This window comes from Python bivittatus, unplaced genomic scaffold, assembly GCF_059951505.1.
Source record: "Python bivittatus isolate LINGU-HERP-01145 unplaced genomic scaffold, Pbiv_v1 ctg000340_np1212, whole genome shotgun sequence".
Lineage (NCBI taxonomy): Eukaryota > Metazoa > Chordata > Lepidosauria > Squamata > Pythonidae > Python > Python bivittatus.
In genome coordinates this window covers 25,705,425-25,718,131 of record NW_028277056.1, presented here as the reverse complement: position 1 = coordinate 25,718,131, position 12,707 = coordinate 25,705,425, and positions in this window count along the sequence as shown.

The window sequence follows — 12,707 nt, the reverse complement described above, 5'->3', positions numbered from 1 at the left end:
CTACATAGATTGGGCTGGTATGACTTCTTTCGCTTCAGAATTTTTGAAATAGAAGGAAAGGGGGTTTTTTTTAGTTGATTTTTTTAGAAAAACAAGGCAGCCTATAAAGTAGAAATGAAAAACAATAAAGGTGTTCAAAGTGCCTTAATAAAGATTCCCAACACTATGAACAAAGTTTAAAAACATAGTATAACTTATGCAAGTGCCATGCCATTTTGATTCAGTTACAGTCATAACAGAATTTTGTGGATATGTTTTATGACCATGTCAGTCATTCTTTGTGATACAACTGTTAGGAATTTTGCAAATTAAGCATGTTATAGCAGAGGCAGGCAACTGGCACCCTCCGGATGATCTGGAATACAACTTTAACATTCCCTGAAAACTAGTGCAGATTTGGAGTTTATGGAAGTTATACTCAAAACATCCATATGGTATCCTATTTTGTTCAGAAGCAGAAGTAAACTTTGAATTTCTAAACAACAACTATTTCAGTGGCACATCTTTCCTGAGAACATCTATTCTAAACTTATTTATAGAACACAATTGGGTTTTGTATTTATTTTGAATGTCTTAAAAGAGGGGCATGTTTTTTTCTTAGACCTTGTGACATACATTATCAGATCTATGTACCATTTTTAATGGGAAGGCTAGACTAATACAGTGTTACAGATGAGGAAGCTTCAAAACAGCCACATGCTTCTTTCTGGCAAAGGACCTCTAAGAAGCAGATCTTTATCTTAGTTTTCTCTTTCTTTTCTTTCTTTTTTTTTTTTTTTTGCTTTTTTCCCCCTTGCCTTTGAAATAATATAGCTGGAGAAAGTGATTTGTTTATGTTGTTGTTGTTCAGTCGTTAAGTCGTGTCTGACTCTTCGTGCTTATTGTTTGTTTATGTAGAAATTATAAATCAATCTTACAGAGAGAGACATACACATATATAATTGTTGCCCCTGGACAAAGTGAGAAATCTTACACCTAATCCAAAATGCTGTCTTATGAGGAATATATTTTGTTTGACCCTAGCCAGAAGTGGTCTTGTACATGACTTTAAATCAGAGATGGGCAAACTGTGCCATTGAATCCTTTTTTCCAGCTGTTGGAGGTCTATGTGTACAAATTATCAAAATGTGATAGACTGTTTTTCTGTATATTAAGGCATAAGCCCTAAATATCATTCCCTCACAACAGGAGAAAATGGAAAATTAAGACCATGCCAAAGTGTGCAACATGACCCCTTCCATTTTGCATCATCATTTGCCAACTGCAGTCCTAAATCCTCACCCGCCCCAAATATTATGTGGAACCTCATCAATGTCTTCATTGTCCATCCAGTTGATTATGGCCTGGTCTACATGTGCAGCAGAATATGTTCCCATTTTGGGTTTTTTTGTTTTTGTTTTTTGTTGAGGAATAGTGATAATTATAATGGAGAAAGACTGCTTTTGGTTTGTTCTCATTAGTGCAAAATCTAACTCACTCACCTCCCAATATTGCAATACAATGCAGCATACTGGTTTTCAAAAAAGTTCAGAGGAGGTGCTCCTAGCATGCCAGTACCTACATTGCACAAGGGATGGGAAATGCCATCATTCTCAAAACCCAAATATAGAGAGATGTTGTAACATACAAAGAGATGTTGGGTCTTTTGCTAAACCTGAGGGGGAATACATTTAAGCCAGGAGAAGGGATTGATCAAGGACAGAATAGTGGTCAGCAGCTGGGTGGCTGCTAAAGCTGTGCATGAAACTATGCCCATCCAGATAGCATTCTGGATTTTGCAATGGTCAGAATAAGCTAGAACAATATCAGTTGGAATTTAAACTGGAATCAAAGAATTTGTGGATGATAAATATCATACCCTGGGTTTCAGGAAGTGGTAAACAGCCATCAAGTCTAGCAGCCAATTGATAGCCCAGTCCTCTTTGAATTTGTCCAGTCCTAAACCTCTAAACTGATGGCCACCCTTCCATTTAGGGAGAGTAAGGTCAGTTATTTAACTGCGGCCCTGTTCTTATAACATGCTTAATTGGTTCAATGAGTGGATTAATGTGTGATAGAAACATCAAAAAAGGGGTTAATTGACCCAATCAACCAACCCAAACAGATCCAAACATGCACTGGATTGAACTAATCCCACTCAGTCATTTTCTGGGAATATCTAAACCCCGTGAACTGATTCATTTGAAATACTTAGTTCTCCAAGTCCAAGACAGCACAAATGTATCTTCCAAGTATTGACTATCTAGAATAGCCATGTCAATAGCTGCCTGCCTGACATGAAACCTTACCAATACACTCCTAGTGCAAGAACTCATGGACTATTCATACAGAAAGTGAATGTGGACACTGCATTACCAACATGATGAGTTTTGACCCAGTAAATGTGATAGTGTGCTGCCAAAACATATAATAAAATATACTCACATGTTGGTGAGGATAACTAATTCAAAAAGGTTTATAATAATCAGAGTAGACTATAAGAGGATAGATCACTATACCTTATTCCAGGGCCTGCTGAAAGAGCCAGATTTTCATAGGTTTACAAAATCCCAACAGGATTGGGACCATACAAACCTCAGGGGATGCAGCTACAGAGAAGGCACATCTCCTTGGTACCACAAGGTGACAATGCTTTACAGCACCACCCTGGAGCCTATTGGCTCTTCTTGTTGGGCAGTAACAAGATAAGAACGGTCTGATGGTAATCAGTTCCTAAGCCATGTAGAACTTTATAATGACAACCAATATCTTGAATTGCAGCTGGAATCCCACTAGTAACAAGTGCAGTTTGCAGAGCAGGAATGTTATGTGGGCAAAATGAGGAATGCTCATAACTGGCATTCTGAACCAATTGTAACTTCTGAGTGATCTTCAAGGGTAGCCCCATGTAAAGCACATTGTAGTAGTCCACACAGGGGATGACTAGGACATGGGTGATTATGAGAAGGATATCCAATGGTGATTGATTAGGTAAACGCATTGTGGGATCAGGAAATATTTCCTTTATCCTAAAGCTCCATATATTTAGTTTTATTGATGGCATGAAATACTAACAAGCCATCAATAAAAAGAAATAAGGGTCCTATCTATATTTTCCGTACAAATCATAATCCTATAGCTCTGTTATATTTCCCTTGACCTGCCTTCACTCCAAACTAAAATCAACAAACTCCTGTCTTTCCTCATAAATATTTATTTTTTCTAAGGGAAGGGATTTGAACCTAAGTTTCGAAAAGAGAAGTATATTAAGCTACAAACATAAGAAGATACTTTATATCCAAACAGTCCATTGTAGCTCATAATTAAGTCAGTGTTCCCCAATTTAATATTCTTCAGTATGGTAAGATGGAAAGTTCCTATCCCATCAGAAACAATTGTTTATGCTGTCTGGGAATTAAAGGAACAGCCACAATACACCTGTAAGATTCCTGAAAAAAATGTGGGATCCTATTTACACTAGAGTTAGGGCCAAAATCCATTGATTTCATTGTTTTTTAGCATGATATTTTATATCTGTTTTAATCTGTTATTGTCTACCCCAGGCAATCAAGATAAGCCATCATGTAATTTCCAGTCTCTTAGAAAAACAGAATAAAATATGTGCCAAGAGCAGCTGAGTAAGATTTAGCTAGATCTCTTAGATATCAACTCCCATAATTCCAATCTAAGCACTATGCTAGGTAGAAATTTTGGGAGGACACACTGAGAGGATACTTTCTCCAGATGGGTGTCCTCTACATTCAGTGGCATCTGCAGCAAACTACAACAATACCTAAAAGAACAGTTAAATCCAGTAATATAATCTTGCAAATGCCGTGATCATGTATTTGGATCAAGACATCTGACTCAAATATATACACTGTGGCATTTGGTGGATGGTATCATCAGGCACATGCTATCTTTTGCCCCCTTGCTCCCTTTGCAGTTGCATTTGTCCTCATATATTGGATGGCCCTTCTAGAATTCCTAGCCTCTAGCCAGAGAAAGTTGACTTGTAACTTGTGGACCTAAGAAAAAAATAACAATACTTGAATCACTTTCCAGCCATTTTAAGTATTCATTTTGGAGCTCAGTCCCTTGTTATGCTAATAGCATCATGGCAGTCAACTAGCTGAAAGGGTATCCCACCCACCCCTTCCAAAGCCAGGGTATCAACCTCTCTTTCCACATGCTAGTTTCCAGAAAGAAACCAGTTAAAGAAATGGGCCTGCGATCTTCTCTAATCTAAAGAACTAACTTTGGTTTATGTCAATCTCCTGTACAGCTGAGAAAAGAGATTTTCCTAGATCCAGCTTGGTAGACTCCCTGTAGCATTATTTGTCTGCATGAAACTCATATCCACCTATGACTTATTAAGTTTCCACCAATCTTCTTGGCGCCTTCTGATGCAAAGGGAAAAATGGAGGGGAGAAAGACTTGAACAACAGGAAAACAAAGATCTCACCTAAATATAGTTCTTCTGCTAGGATAGTTTTCCTGTCACACACAATTCACTGTTAGACCTGATACATGGTTGTGACCTGCCCTCTTTCAACCTTTTCCCCCAACTTTCTTTTCTTCCTATACATCATTTCCCTCTCCACATTCTTTATACAATTTCCCACTGCTCCTGAATCACATTGCAACAGAGCTGATCTCTGATCAGAATATGAGAATAAATGGAAGCTGCTTTGGGTTTCAAATGCATTCCTGATTTTCTAACAAATAAATATGTAATTTGATTGAACTGGAAAACAAAATAAGAATGATTTTTAAAAAGCCATGAAAAGTCAGGTTACATTAACAACAAGCCACATTGATGTGATACCACTCACTAACAACAAAGGGGGCATTTATTTCTTTATTTATTACATTTTCATGCCACCCAACTCCCAGTGAGTAAGGACAGCCATCTTTGTATCCATAAAACTTACATGACATGTTTCTGAACAGATCTCACGCTAATAATTTTAGAAGTCCAAGTTATTTTTAATGTCACAATGATTCTGCAAGATGTGTTGCACAGAGTTCATTTACAATGCAGTTCTATACATCTCCATCACAAATACATGGAAAGAAAGCCAGGTTATACCATAACAAACTCTCTTGCTCAGTTTTGTTAACCCAACAGACAGCAAGGAATATCCAGGATTTCAGGAAAAGTTAAGATGCCTGTGAACTAACATGCAACATACAAGCAAGCTTTGTACCAAATAAGTTCAACAGGTCTTACTCACAGAGCAGTACATAAAACAGTTTTAACCCTGAACTTCAGGGTAGGCATTTTAATCCTGAACTTCTCAAATTCTTTCCTAATTACTATCTGTTATACCCTTATCTTCTCCTAAACCTTGGTTAGCTGGGAGCGGGTGACAGAAGAAACAATCAAATGGGAAACGATACACTCCAGAAAAAAATAGTACAGTAATTTAAAACACAAACAACCATCTCAGGTTCTGAACTAACAACCTTCTCTTTGCTATACAAATATCTTAACCACTACACTATTTCCTCACTGCTGATAAAGGTAGGTATAGAATATATTAGAGTGCATGATAAGCATTGACTCAGTTGAAGGAATAGTCTTTCCTCTGTAAAGTAATTGATGAGCTACTGAAGTTAACCTGCAGCAAAGTGACATGCTCTAGCACAAACAGACAGGAGCACCCAGGTAGCAGAGCAGAAAACCTTGGGTGTTTTGAAGGCATGCAGAGGAACAATACAAGCCATGGTCATCCATTTCTGCTCTCCAGAAATGATTGCCAGCCAGCTATGATAATGGGACAAGAAGTAAGTCCAAATCTGACCTGAAAAAAAATTGTTCCATGAGAGATTTCATGAAAAGTTGGGGCAATTATTAAATATGAAAATGCAATACATGAATTTAATCTAAACATTTGGTAATATTATATTCTTAAACACTGCTAACATTGCATACACATGACCTGGTTTCTTGGAGTAATTTGTTCTTCTATCAGACTTCAACAGAGAAAAATCACAAAGGAGCAGCCCTATCCTACAGTGGGGGTTGAGTCACATAACAGTTCCCTATAACACACCCAACTAATCCAGTGCCTTGGTGTGATCCCTGGTTCATCTTTATGGAGAGCCAGGCAGAGTTTGCAGCCGTTTGTTGTAAAATGGTTGGAGACAAATATCTAGCTGAGCGCCTGCTCTTGGCTTCCTTTTAAAAAATAAGGTGGATTTTTTTTTTAATCTGTGGAGGAAGTGACAGTCAAGAAGCTTGGCTCCCTAAAGCTGCCACTCTATTTTTAGACCCTCATATGAGCCCACCCATTGCTGTTCCCTTTGTTTGTTTCCTACCAAACAATGAAACTTAAAAGAATTGCTTGGAAAGGAGCCAGATTTCTTGTGGGCAAATCCATCAGCGTTTAGATTTCTGACAGCCATTTGTAGCCCTCAGATTAATAGGAAATAGGATTGAAATATATTTTTTACTCAAATTATTACCTTAGATCTTATCCCTGCTATACCTTCCCCTTCCAAAGATGCTCGATTGCAGACCTTATAATCTTTCTGTAATGACCTACTGGGAATTATGGGCGCTGCATTCTCACATCTGAAGGATACCCAGATTGGAGAACAGTGCATTAAATGTTACATGCAGTTCATGAAAAGCCAAAATCATTGTAACTGCTAAAGGAAAATCAAACCTGAAAGCTATTCAGTTTAAAATCTGAATCTAATGAGCTCTGCTAAAATACTCAAGGATCTTTTGCAGATCAGGAAGCATGGACAGCTGGGGAAATTGCAGAGTGATTGAAAGATGGGAAACTGTGAAACAATAATACCAGCAACTTCTACCATCTCACAGTAATAAGCTAAGCTCAAAAACAGCCCTGGGGGAAAAAAATCAAAATAAATTCTAAAGCATCCTGTAAATTAAATAGAAAATGTGAAATGTCTTTTGCGAGGAAATAATATTTTTGGAGAAATTGGAAAGCAGACCTCAGTGTAGTATAAGTCAGTTATGAAAGGAGGAAATATGGAAATAAAATAAATGGGTTATGATTACTCAGCCCCTCTTTTATCCTAGACAACTTTGGGGGGCATCAAAGGAGCCAGAAAGTCTGCCTAAAAGAGTATATTCAAATCCAGAATATTTTATACCACAGCAACGGTAGGCAAAAGGCGTCTCCCTTGAGTTCAACATTTCCAAGAGCTGCCTTTCATTGCCCAGCAGTTACACACAAACAGTGACTACACACAGAACCCTTTGAGCTTTGCCAAACTGACTCTCAGTCCTTCCTGGCAGAATGCCCCCAATCTATGAGTGTTTTAAACTATCCTTCAGTTGGTAGAGCCATTGTAGAGAGCACAATAGCATTACCTTCAAAACAATCATAATGCCTGGGCAAAAAAAAAAAAAAAAAATTAAGCCAAACTTGTAGAAACATTTTTTTAAAAAGTATAAAAATAACTTATGTTACTGTCTTGACATCTTCAAGCTGAGTATTACAATTGTATATACTTTTTCTAATGGAGTCATTCCTGAGGTGTCCTACTGCTACTCTTGATCGTATTGTAGAATAAAATATGAAAGGTTTTGTAATAAGGACATTACCTTCCATTTGCAACAGATGATTTCTCAAAAAAGAAAAACCTGGCTGAAAAAATATCACAGATGCTAACTGATCCATAGACTCTACCTTTCCCATTTTTAAAAGAAATGTCTTACTATCTGATACTTTTATCTGATAAGTCACTGTCTCTGTTCTAGATCTTGGGAAGATTTCAACAAGACCTTCACTTAAAATCAAATATTAGTGCTTATCTGTTCTTCTTCTTGTTGTTAATATTATTAGCATTGGATTGGCATGGCATAGGTGCCAGTGTGTATTTGATATTCTTAAGACAGATCCTCCCAATCCTGTTTTTAATTTTTTCAATGATCTTAAATCAGGATTGTTAAATTTCATGAAATTTCAGCATTCTTGCATGAAATTTTGCAGAATTCCAGGCAATATCACCAAAGTCTAACCAGATTTTAGGAAAGAATATGAAATATCTTGGGGGGAGAAGAAATTGCAAGGATGGCAAGAGTGCAATAATGATCTCACAAGATTTGGGTGGAGAGTACCTATATTATCATAATGATGTCTGACATCTGAAAAGTTTGCCAACCCAAATTTCAGTTATTCTGTAACTTCAAAAGTTACAGGAAAAGTGTATGTTATCCTGTGGCTGGAAAACAAGCAAACAAATTCTACCCAGTTAAACTAATTCTATCCAATCAGTTGAGCCTCAGGAAAACCTAAACTGAGTCAAGGCTTCTGTTTTGCATATCAAGCCCTTCACCAAAAAAGAGCTGGAGAAAAAAGGTGGTGAAGGAAAAAGCTGTCTTCCTTCCCATCACAGAATTCATTGCCACAATCTGGTAGAATAGGACACACTTCCAAAACAATGATTGGCTGCAGTGTCCAAACCATGCCTACTGTTGTCTTGCCAATGGAAAATGGACTACAGATGTCATGTACTTTCCTAGGACAAACACTCAAGGGATATTAGCCAATTCCTGGAGAAAGTGTATGAGGATCCAACATCTTCAAAGTGACTTTTGACCCAGTTAATGTGATTGTGTGTTGTCATAGCTACTGAACAGAATATTTGACTGAGTTAGCAGCTTACTAGGTCATGGCATTGTAGAATCAGGGCAAATATACTTTTTCATCTCATCAATGCTGAAGACTATAATATGATTGGTAAAAGAAGATTTTTGAAAAATGGCAGTAATTCTAAAGCCACATCCAGTCTGATTCAAGATTTTTGCTTGCTTCTCCAAAAATAACTTAAATTTCAGTACCTATGAGTGAGTCCCCACTACTTTGGACAAGCATTGCAGCACCCAGTCATGTCAGGTGCTGTCAGGCTGCTCCCACTCCCCATCCATCTCTGCCCAATGGCTAAGGTCATTTTGAAGTCTCTTCTCTAGGTGCCATTAGGTGGTTATCAGGGATGGGTCCTTCTCTGTAGGGTCTCATTTCATTTATTGAATGCCCTTCCACAGGTGGCCACTTCATTGTGTACATCTACTGTAGAGGCAAAACTGAAACATATTTCTTCCTACAGACATTTCATGTGCTTATTCTCTTGCTTTCACTACTAGACTGTCTTTTTAAAATGTTTTTTATGGCTATGTTATCTGGGTTTTCATTCTTTTTTCCCACATAAGTCCTTAAATTTAAATTTAGAGCTGCCAAGAGTTACTTCTTGTGACTGAGGTGGCATGCAAATTGATAGATAAAGAAATTGTTTTGAAGGCATTGGCTACATGAGCAGTATATCAATAAATAAATACATGTTATTGCTAGTAATCTGTGTGTGTATGTGTGGTGACTTCATGTTCATTCACACCTCCTCATACAGTATATTGCAGTTCTGTGGCTATATATTGTCTTTGGCATTATTTATACTGGGTAGGCTGCTAGAATTAATTTTCTTGGGCTGCTCCAAACTAAACAGTTTGTTAACTGCAATGTCTTGCCAATAAATCCTTTGTACCACACAGCAGCATGATAACAACTGCTAATCTTGTGTATGGCTATGTATACAAGGCACACAGACTTCTGCTAGAATTTTTGTTAGATGGGCTGAATTGCAGCCTTTGCTGTCTTCCCTCCTTTCTGTTTTCGAAAAGCCCAGTAACACTAGTTGAGTTAATTTGTTGATTCAGCAACATTGGCTGCTGATTTGGAATATTTCAAATGAGTTGGTGTATGACTTTCCTTGTGCTTTTATTTGAAATTCTTCATGAGACATTTCTCTCTGTATGTGCGTGGGAATACTAAAAGTTGACCATTTCCTGTTTTAGCTGGCCTTCAATTAGATTTAACTGGCTATTTTCTGATGAATAGGCCCTTGTGTATAACTCTATTGCTTAGTGTCTATAAAATATATTAGTATTTTAGCATTCATTTCTGCAAGTAGCCTTAGCACCATGAGACTTTCAACAGCCTTTTAGCCACAGATGGCAGTATCTTAGGTGCAAAAATGTGGACCACCATTAACTCTAACTCTTTGCCTCCTTCCAGTGGTTAGCTGGATGTTTGCAGCCAAGGTATGGTGCCCCTAAATATAAATAATTAAAATGAATATGGGAGAAGCTGGCCGTTTAAATATTCCAGTGAATGGGCACCACTATAGCAGCCATTTTATGATAGTGTCATTATATATGAATATATGATTACCCATCATTCTATTACCCTTTCTGGGTAAGCAACATTATGCAAAGTTCAAAAAGGGAATAAGAAATAGTAAGATACAAGGTAAGGAAAGAAAAATAAATATAGCTACATCTAGTTCACATCAGTAACAATCATTATACCTCTCTATACCTTTCTATCTTGCAAATCATCCTTCCTTCTAACATGTCCATACATTGCTTCATATGTAACTTGCAATCATTCATTCCATTTTTGTAATGTAGCACAAGGAGAAACATCTCTCTTCTTTCAGGTAAATGAAGAACTATAATAATGTTATAGCATTTAGAAATTATTTCTGCAGTTTCTGTAGGGAAAAAAATGAGAAAAAATTATATTGATGGTAGGCTATAAGAATATGAATACACCTTCTGTTATCAAAACTCATGCCCATAAAACCTCTGTGTTGAGGCACTTCCTGTGGGAACATAAATGGATGTCATCAATGTGTACTATTGACCCAGTCCTGTCTTTGTCACCTCTTGGAAGATATTTTCCAGATTCCACTGAACCTTGAATTGTGTCAAATCCTTTTCCTAGGTCTGAGTCTTCTTAAAAGGCTTTGTTTCCAGTGTTTGTTCCAGTTCAGAGCAGTCAAAACTCAGTGCATTTACACTCCTCAATCACAAGGAAATGTTCTGGACTATCGTCTCTTCCTTGTCCCCTTTGCTGTCAAACAAAAGGGAGCTGACCCAGCCCATGACTGTAGAATAGACAGCTGGAGAAAGAACAGAGAAGAGGAAGCTTGTGCCAACTTCACAGAAGTGACATTGGCAACCTTAATTAAAGCCATTTAGCCATGTCAAATGTTTTCTGCTGAGGGAAAGAAAACACACATAAAATCCATTATTTAATTGAAAAGTGCAGCAACTGAAGCCTGAAGGCATCTCCTAAATATGTTCCTAGAGGCACAGTGGGAAAGTGGGACAGAGGTTGACATCTAGTGGTACGAACACCACACAGATTATGCCACACAGAGCATGAAGAATGCAAAAGAATTAGTTATGCCAAGGATTGCTAGTTTGGTTGGTTTGTTCAGTCCAGAAAAAAAAAACTGTGAAAGAAATCATAGATAAAGCTCAGTTTATACTACAGACAGAATTATCGTGAGTGATGAGTCTGAAGCAGTTCAGAGCTACTGAAGAGACCAACAGAGGTAGGCTGCTTTTCAGAACACAGTGTGGTGTGATGGGGGTATGGGTATGGGTACACACCCTACATCAGCCTTCCTCAATCTGGTACCCCTTGAATATGTTGGGACTAACATTTGCTGAATGACCACACAGCCTGGCAATTTTGGGGAATTGATATCCTAGCACATCTTGGTTCTTGCTGGCACTGTATCTGGAGATGCAATGACCTACTCTTCTTTGTATCTCTCTCTCTTTCTTCCTCTCTCCCTCCCTCCCCATTAAAACTTTGAGGTGGTGGAACAGGAATCACTCATAAGCATGCTTGGTCACAACCAGAAACACATCTAGAAATAGATGCTTATTTCAATTTTTCTTGGTGTAACCAATCTAAGATGAATGTTCAGGGAGGAAGCCATTTCTAAATGCAAAGGAACTGTGGGGAATTTATTCTGAGTAGAACAGCACAATAAAAAAAATCAACATCTTTTAATTTGCCACATGATATGATGTCACCGAAGAGCATATCTGTCATGCCTTTCATGCATCTTAAAAATTATTACACCTTTGATAATTATTGAAAGTAACACTGAATAATTAGGAAGATGAGGCATAAATATTTATAATAAATAAATTATAATCTACATTTTTTTGTCCTCTGAGTGGGTTCTTTGTGTCCTTGCCTCAAATCTTGCAATTTTCAGTGACAGTATTAAGAAATTCATAAAAACAACAGGAAAATATAATACAATATAGTGTGTCTGCTTGGATAAACATTCATTTCTGAGCTTTGCAGATTCTTGCTTCTGATCATATGGAATGGCAAGGGGTTACTGTTTGTTCTGATGAGACCCATTCTTGCAGTGTTTTGCTTATCCAGATGCATTTCCAGAATTGTGGGAGGTTTATGCACACATTCCAGGCACCCATCATCACAAATACATATTCCTGGTTTTTGAACATTTAGGATGTAGTGCATGTGAACAAATGGGGATTCTTAAATAGACATGCAGAGAGAGAGAGAGAGAGAAAGAGCGCACACGCAAAGAACTATAGAGCTTACCCCACAGTTTTCTCTTCAAAATGATGGGAAATGTGCTGCCAGATACATAGGTTGCCCATCCCTTTTTGTAGACACAGATAAATTGACTACATCAGATGAATAAATTTCACAGAATTTTAGCTTTTTTGGCTCAAGAGAAACCAATTTTCAGACAAATAATGAAGAAAGAAATTATATAGCATCATCTATATTCTTCTTGAGTTAGAATTCCATACAAGGTAAATTCTTAATAATAATAACAACAATCACACCCTCTCTTCTGCTCTAAATATATTACTCTTTTATTCCACCTTTTCTCCAAGGAACTCAATG